The sequence below is a fragment of the Solanum lycopersicum genome, chromosome 7 (genome assembly GCF_036512215.1).
Source record: "Solanum lycopersicum chromosome 7, SLM_r2.1".
Classification (NCBI taxonomy): domain Eukaryota; kingdom Viridiplantae; phylum Streptophyta; class Magnoliopsida; order Solanales; family Solanaceae; genus Solanum; species Solanum lycopersicum.
The window spans coordinates 28,885,676-28,893,460 of record NC_090806.1 but is presented as its reverse complement, the minus strand read 5'-3'; the positions used below and the strand labels follow the sequence as shown (position 1 = coordinate 28,893,460).

Below are 7,785 nucleotides of genomic sequence, written 5' to 3'. Positions count from 1 at the left end.
CTATGGTGGCAGTGCTTATGTGATATAATTGTGAAAAATGAGGCCTCTTCGACATAACTTTATGAATTATGATACTATCATGTTATGACTTGTGTATGTTATCATTATGAAGATCTATATGACTTATGTGTATAGGTGAAGTCAAAGCATGAATTCTTCTAGTAGATGATATTTTTTTAGTAGACTATTGTGACGACCCGAAAATACCACCGTATAAGTTAGGGAGAACCCTCAGTTCGTGGCAAGGTGTACTTTACCCTTTAGGGTCTTGTACAAGCCCTTTAACTATCGTTAATTACATAAGACATGAAAAGTAGTGGGGAATTAAAAATTTTCAAGACATTTCATAAAAACTATTCTTTCATAAATATTTAGAGAATCTCATCATCCCAAAGCCAACTTAAATACACCACATAATATCTTTGGGACACATCCCTTTACATTAAAATGAAATTCATACTAAGTCTTTAAATAATAAACTATGAAAGACTATGTCCTCGAATATATTAGAACATACTTTGCCTTGAGAGAAACTTTTCCAATCTTCACCTTCTAGCCTTCAACCTTGATTCTAAAAACCTATACTTAGTACAGAAAAGTGTGGGGTTAGTGCAAAACAATGTTCTAAGAATGGCATATACAAAATATGAGAAAAAGGACATTTTAGTAAAATAAACATTAATGCCAAATAAGTAAAACATTCATGATTTCAGAGTTGAAATAGTATAAGTATCATCATTTAACACATAATAAAATAATATCATAATTTTTGAATCAAGGAACACAATACACTAACATTGAGGACATTACGGTGACTAATCATCATGTTACAGTGAATGGCACAGCCCGAAGTCATGTGAACCCTTTTTCCTAGAAGTTTCCCTAACCCATGTTATTCTAAGATTCCCTAATGTAAGCAATAAGAAACCTCCCATAAACCCCCTTCAGGCACACGAAAGCGACTCATACATACACCTATCATAGGCTTACCTCGTATTGAAATCAAGTCCACACTCTTTGTTAAAGAAGTATGAAACATACATTCATACAAATTTTATGCAAGTACCCTTCTCCAATAATACTTATAGGTCACACTAAGTGCAATATGAGAGTATTATCACATACAACTTGTCCCATCCCAAAACCACACCCTATAAGTTTGGGGAAATCTCACATCATTATAATAAAAAGCAAGGACTTACCCTGATGATCATCATTATTCTCATCCTGTTTTGATTCTCTTGCCCGTAGTGCATTGAAACGAGCCTTTGCCTTTGGGACATCCTGCTTTGGAACATTAGGAGCAAATTGCATACCCTCTTTTCCTCTATAATCAATGTTAGGACAATATCTCACCTTGTGTCCTTACTTTCGATAACCATAGCAAATCCCGGAAACCCTTAGACACTCACCATAATACCTCTTTCCACAAGTGACATATGTAGGTTTGCCACTTTGAGAAACACCTTTTTTTTCCAATTTCACCTTAGAATTCTTAGGTTCTTCTTTAGATTGAGCCCTCTTGTTAAACCTAGTTCATTCTTTGTCACTACAACCACCCCTTTTCAAGTTTCTAGCCATCCTCTTATGTTTAGACTATTCAATTGATTGTGCATACACCATGAGTCTAGCTAGGGTCAAATCATCCGGTAGCACCATCGTACGACATTCCTACCTCACAAGATCGGCTACACCCGTCACAAAACGACTAACATCATCTATTGGATTGGACACAAGAGAAGGGGCATATCTAAATAACATTGATAACTTCAAATATTATTCCTCAACACCATATTACCTTGCTTGAGATTTTTAATATCCTCAACCTTAACTTCCCTTCTCTCACGGGGAAATTACTTACTAAGAAAATCTTCATTAAATTCTTCCCACTCAATAGGACCTGATTCCTCCGGCCTATTATACCTCCATTCTCTCTACCATATTTAAGAAACATCACTGAATTGATACGAAGCCAACTCCGCCTTCTCCCTAGATGTAACACCTATAGCACTCAACACCTTATACACTCCATCAAGAAACTCTTGGAGATCCTCTCCCACCTTAGAGCGAAAAAAGATAGGAGAATTCATCCTCACAAAATCTCTTAACCTAGACGTCATAGTGCTATCAATAACATTCATCCTAGGCACCATACTCAATTCACTTGAGTAGTAATGGGCATAATCTAAAGAAATCAAAGACTCTCTAATATCCCTATCACTCAACACCGTGGGAACCACCGGTACATCATTACCTCTACCCACAATAGGGACTTGAGCACCTTGAGGATCTTAGTAAATTTCCTCAACTTGAGGAGGGATCTCCTCTTGCACCTCATTCTCTTCAACTCCTCTAGCTGGTGTCCTCCTCGTAATAATATTTCTAGCAACACAAGGAAAATAATAAGAAAAAGGTGCTCAAAACATTTACTCTATGACACGACATAGGAGTAGAAAAGAATGGAAACTCTATCATCATATAGCCTCTCGCCTATAGATATGTCATGACTCACATGAGTGGAACAATACAAATAACAACATAATTTAAGTGTAATTAACATAAAAATAAAGGAAATAGGGCATTTTCCACCACATCATCTTCAATACCTCAATCCAAAGTCAAATTACCACATTCGATATCACAAGGCCCTTATCCATGGCCATAACAACATTTCAATATAATTGTAACAATATTCATGAAACTAGATAAAATTAATACATATTCATCAATACAATATCACATATATATCAATTTACTACAATTATTACATCATTAGACAACCCATAGAAATCTACACCATTATTCATAAACATTAGGTCAATATCAAGTAACCCATAACTTAGTAAAAAACTAGGATTTATCCAATTCATGGGTTTATAGGTATTTTAGGTTAAAATCATCAATAAAATTACAATTTAATCCATAATAAATGTTTAAAAACAAATGATGCAACAACAAATGGTAGAATCGTGAAATTGGACGATTCAACTTTGAAAACATTAGAAAGCATCTTGAGAGTTGAGATGCTTGATGAAGATAGTTTTAAGTATCAAAATACATACTTTTATGAATCTAATTCTTCAATATAATGAAGAATATCCAATAAATACGTCACTCCAAGGCCTTCCTTGAGTTTTGACTCCAATGGAGTTCTAGAGAAAATTCTATGGGATTTGGCTTTTTTGATTTAGAAGAATGAAATCTTCTAAGCGTTAAATACTTATTTACACACTTAAAATACCCAAAATACCCCTAAATAACCCCCAATAATCCTATTTGGAAGTGGCGTGAAATTCCCATTTCACCCCTCACTTAATAGTGACCTGTGCAGGAAAACACATATCCATCAATGATTGCCCATCGATGGGGCGTAGGGCCATACATGAGCCGGACTTTCCTCCTTAGATTGGATAAGATGCTTGGGATTTGTAACTTATCTCCCCAGGATAAGTACCAAGCGGCGCCAACTTTAACAACCTTAAAAATGGCTATGTTGAGTAATGCTTAATGTGTCTAGATTGCCTATTATTATACCAGACTCACACGAATTGATGCGTGTGGAATCAGACCTCTAAACCCTTGCAACAAGCAATCCAACAAGCTTGGTGAGTTATTTGAGCTAGGAAAGGTTGGTTCCATCCATGAAGGACACTCGAATATGAAGATCTACCTGGATGAGTCTTAACCAGAATTTAAAAGGGGTAATCTTAAGTTTGGAGGGTCTAGGGGTAAAATATTATTTTTCCAGGATAGGTATAATATTGTAATTAGCCTAAATATTTTATAAAATTATTAATAAATATGGTCGAGGTGCAATTTGTGTAGAACGGGCCAAAATTGGCCCTTTGAGTGAAATCTTGCTCCACATGGGTTCGAGCCTAGGTGGCAGCAATTATTTAATTTGATTATTTTATTTGTTTAATTCATTTAATTAATTAATAATTAATTGCTTATTTAATAAAAGTAAAAATCTGATTTTTAATTACTAATTAACATAATTAATCCTAATTTGACTAATTCTCTCCTTAATATCCTAATCCTAAGCTAACACACCCACAAGTTTCTCACCATGTCTCCCTCACATTAACGCTCAACTCTCTATAAAACAAGAGAACAAACAGAACCAAATAGGAAAATCATAAAGTTCATCCAGAACATGAACGCTCAAACAAGCTTAAAAAAAAGAATTCAAAAACAATTTCTCGACAGATTATGCTTCTATTCGCGGTGGTGAGGCATTTGCTTCGTGGGGCGATAGGCAGCACGTTGAATCACTTTTAAAAAACTTCAGGTATGGGTTTTTTCCCCTCTTGGTCCTTTTCCCAAGAGACCCTTAATGCCAAATGAATCTATTCTAAAACTAGGGTTGTTCCCCGTTGGATGTCCCTGGCACTAGCTCACTATGATCATAGGTTGGTATGACTTCTGGTAGATTATTTTAGGGCTATTTGTGTTTACGTGTTTGAATTTGTATTCGAAATCAATTGGAATGAAGAAAATGTCTCCTATAATGTGTGATATGTTGACTTGTGAGTGCACGTGTGTACGATGACTTGATCTCGGCTAAGAGCATGAAATTTGACATCATTAAATTGTTGTATTTTAGGTGTATGAATATGTTAAAAATGTTATGTTCATATAAATACAAGGTTGTTGAATTAGATTAAAGTTCTTGATTGAATGTAATCTTGAAAATGCACCTAAAGATCTCCCTAAAAACTACTCGAAATGTCTTAATATTTTACATGAAAGAGGGTGAGAAAATGGACTGCAAAAAGCTAATTAAATTTTCAAAAGTAACCATGAAAACTTACTTAAAGATTCACTAGATTTTACACGAAAATTTATCCTAAACCTAACATATAAAAATTTAAAAAAAATGGAATGCAAAGAGGGTGAACGAATTTCAAGTATTCTAGAAATGTGTTTTTCGGCTGCATACTGTAAAAAAATCACGTTGAAAAAAAATATTTCTAATGCTTGAGGTTAGTGGGGATTGATCCCAAGACCTCACCCTATATATATTATAAAAATAAAAAAATATATGTGTGATAAGGGGGATTTGAAATGGGGTAAAGTTCAAGTGAAAAAAATTAAAGGGAAAAAAATGAAAGAAAATGAAGTGAGGCGTGTGGGGTTCAAACCCACAACCTCTTTGGTGGATGAAGGAGATAGGACAAAAAATGATATAAAGAGATAATAAAAAAATAAGGTATTTGGGATTCAAACCCACAACCTCTTTGCAGAATGAGGAGGTAAAGAGAAAATGCAATTAAAATAAGGTGAGGTCGCGGGGGTTCGATCCCACACCCTTTTGATCTTAACTAATGAAGCAAGTTGGCGTGGAGATTCGATCTTGGGTCTGTCTTGATGAATTTTTTAAGGCAAAAAAAGAAAAAAAAGAGAAAGCAGGGGTAGGTGTCGGAAATTAATCACTGATTCCCTAGCCAAAGGGTTAATGACAACGAAAAGCATAACGAAAATTAATTATTTTTATACAAGGGATTTTAAATAGGGTTCCCTTGCCCAATTCCATGTTGACACATAAGTCTTACGTGATTAAATACTTCATGAATTCTGCCCATAGGAATCAAATTGAGACCTTGACATACTTAGAAGATGCATATGTCTTGTACCACATAATCTTGGGATATATGACTCCCTTAAATGAACTATGAATGAAGCTTCATGGCTTGTGTATGTGGATTCATAAGTCTAGCATACGTTATAAAGAAAGTAAACCTAAGATGTTAAGTGATGAATGATGAGACCCACAAGGGTTATGTAAGAGTGTGAAATACAATAAAAGGCAAGTGCATTGGCATATGAGGAAAAGAACATTCACTTAAAGCGCTGAATAATTATGAAGACTTAATGTGCTAAAGTTAAGGAATGAAGTGAGAACATCATAAAAGGCTAAAGCAAAAGGTGAGAGGAATCTCAAATGATCCTAAGTAAATGTTACACAGACATACTCACCGATGATAGTGTAATGTTCATAAAGAGACCACTATATATGAACACTCTAATGAAAGTATTTAATTTAATGCATACTTTAATAATAATGATGAGATGAAAAATCATATAGTGAGCTATGATTCCCTCATGCTAGAAGCCAGTTTCTATGATTTATGAGATGAATGTAATGAAACTTTATACTGAGAACCGATAGGCTAGTTATGAGTTGTGATTTCTTTTGTTAGGAAGGTAGAGGTTTCATATAATTCTCATGAGATGAGACTTTCCGTCCAGACAGGTATGGGTATCCTTATATCTCCTAGTGTTTGAACCTATACTGCCAATATAGAGTTCTAGCAGGGTTCGATTCCGTATATATGCTAGCATGTTTTGGTTCACTTTGGCCCATGATTCCACCTCTTTTTGCTATGGGTCAAACAATGGATTTCATGATGCTCAAATGATCTATGTAGGTTAAGGTTAAAGTTCCCTAAGAAAGAATGAGGCCAGCCTCTGATAATGCAGATAATGAAATGAACGATACCAATGGTTTTAGGATAGGATGATCAAGAGATGATCTAGACTTAGGTAATGACACTATGTCATTCTTTGTCATTGTACAGAAAACCCGATGAAAGTCTTAAACTACATCCTAGGTATGGCTTGTGTTTACACTAGCTTAAGAACGAATGAAATTTAAGTACGTATGAATGAATGAAGCAGACTTTGTGTTTTCTAAAGAAGGCTCCCTAGTTGATGTACCATATGTTGAGCCCTCATTTTGGGAACTCCTAATGTCATTTCCATGATTCCAAGGTGTCATGGCATATGAAGGAATGATATAAACTATGTGATATGATATGTGCAATATGTTATGTGTTATTTCTAAAATGATATGTATGATGATGCATTTTACCCTCATACCATGACATTCCTAATCCAATTTTTGCAAGTACACTTACTTGTCTTTCCACAATTCATATCGTTAAGAGAGAGCTCTTCTTATTCATGCATGTTCTTGGTGTTTGCTAGAATATACCCATCCATAATACAAGTTTGTACTAATCTCATACAACTCTCTACTTTCAGGTACAGGTGCAGCTGAATGCTAGAACGTACGAATCGATGCTGAAGTTATCCGGATGTGGAGCTTTCATCCAAATTCGGTAGGCCCTCATGCTTATGAGGATGCTTACTATTTTATTCTAGCATTAGACGTAGACATTAGCTAGTGAAGTATGTTCCACTAGTGTTTCTTTCATAGTTATTTAAAGATATTGTATTGGTCCCATTTTGGCAACTCTATATTTTATACAAATATTAACTATGTCTTTCATTTAATTATCTTTGATAATATATCGTTTTTGTGAACCCTCATTAGCTTAGGTGGATTGTGTTATGAGAGCTCAAAGTTTCTCACAATGGCGTCTAAGTAAACAAAAAGCTCAAATTTTCCACTAAAACTAACGTAGATGATGGAAAAATGACATATGTAGGCTTGTCTGTGACTTCTAAGAGGTCAACGACGCAGGTTTCGACTAGGGTCTAGACTCTAGTCGTGAAACCCACCACCTACGGGGCTTCGACCATACCACTGGCCATTATCATCCATCCATAGGTGGGACTGCCTTGGCGAGTTTTAGCCACCAACATGGATCCTTCCTTTGGAAAGGTAAATATGATTGGGTTATGAACTTGTTATGGGACACTTTTATTTGGACCTTTTGTGTGAATTACTCCATGACGATGAAGGCTAGAAAAAAGTGCGTACGGTAATGGAGGTAGTTCTATTTACAGAGTGAGACTAGAGTATAACGAATACCCTTC

The 7,785-nt window shown here is 35.3% G+C and overlaps 1 long non-coding RNA gene across 1 annotated transcript; it reads left to right on the top strand.

The window, feature by feature from the left end:
• The first annotated feature begins 4,136 nt into the window (after positions 1-4,136).
• On the top strand, positions 4,137-7,299 carry LOC138337590 (uncharacterized). The gene is made up of 2 exons (XR_011210885.1): positions 4,137-4,291; positions 7,048-7,299. It is a non-coding gene; the product is annotated as an uncharacterized lncRNA (long non-coding RNA).
• The last annotated feature ends 486 nt before the right edge of the window (positions 7,300-7,785 follow it).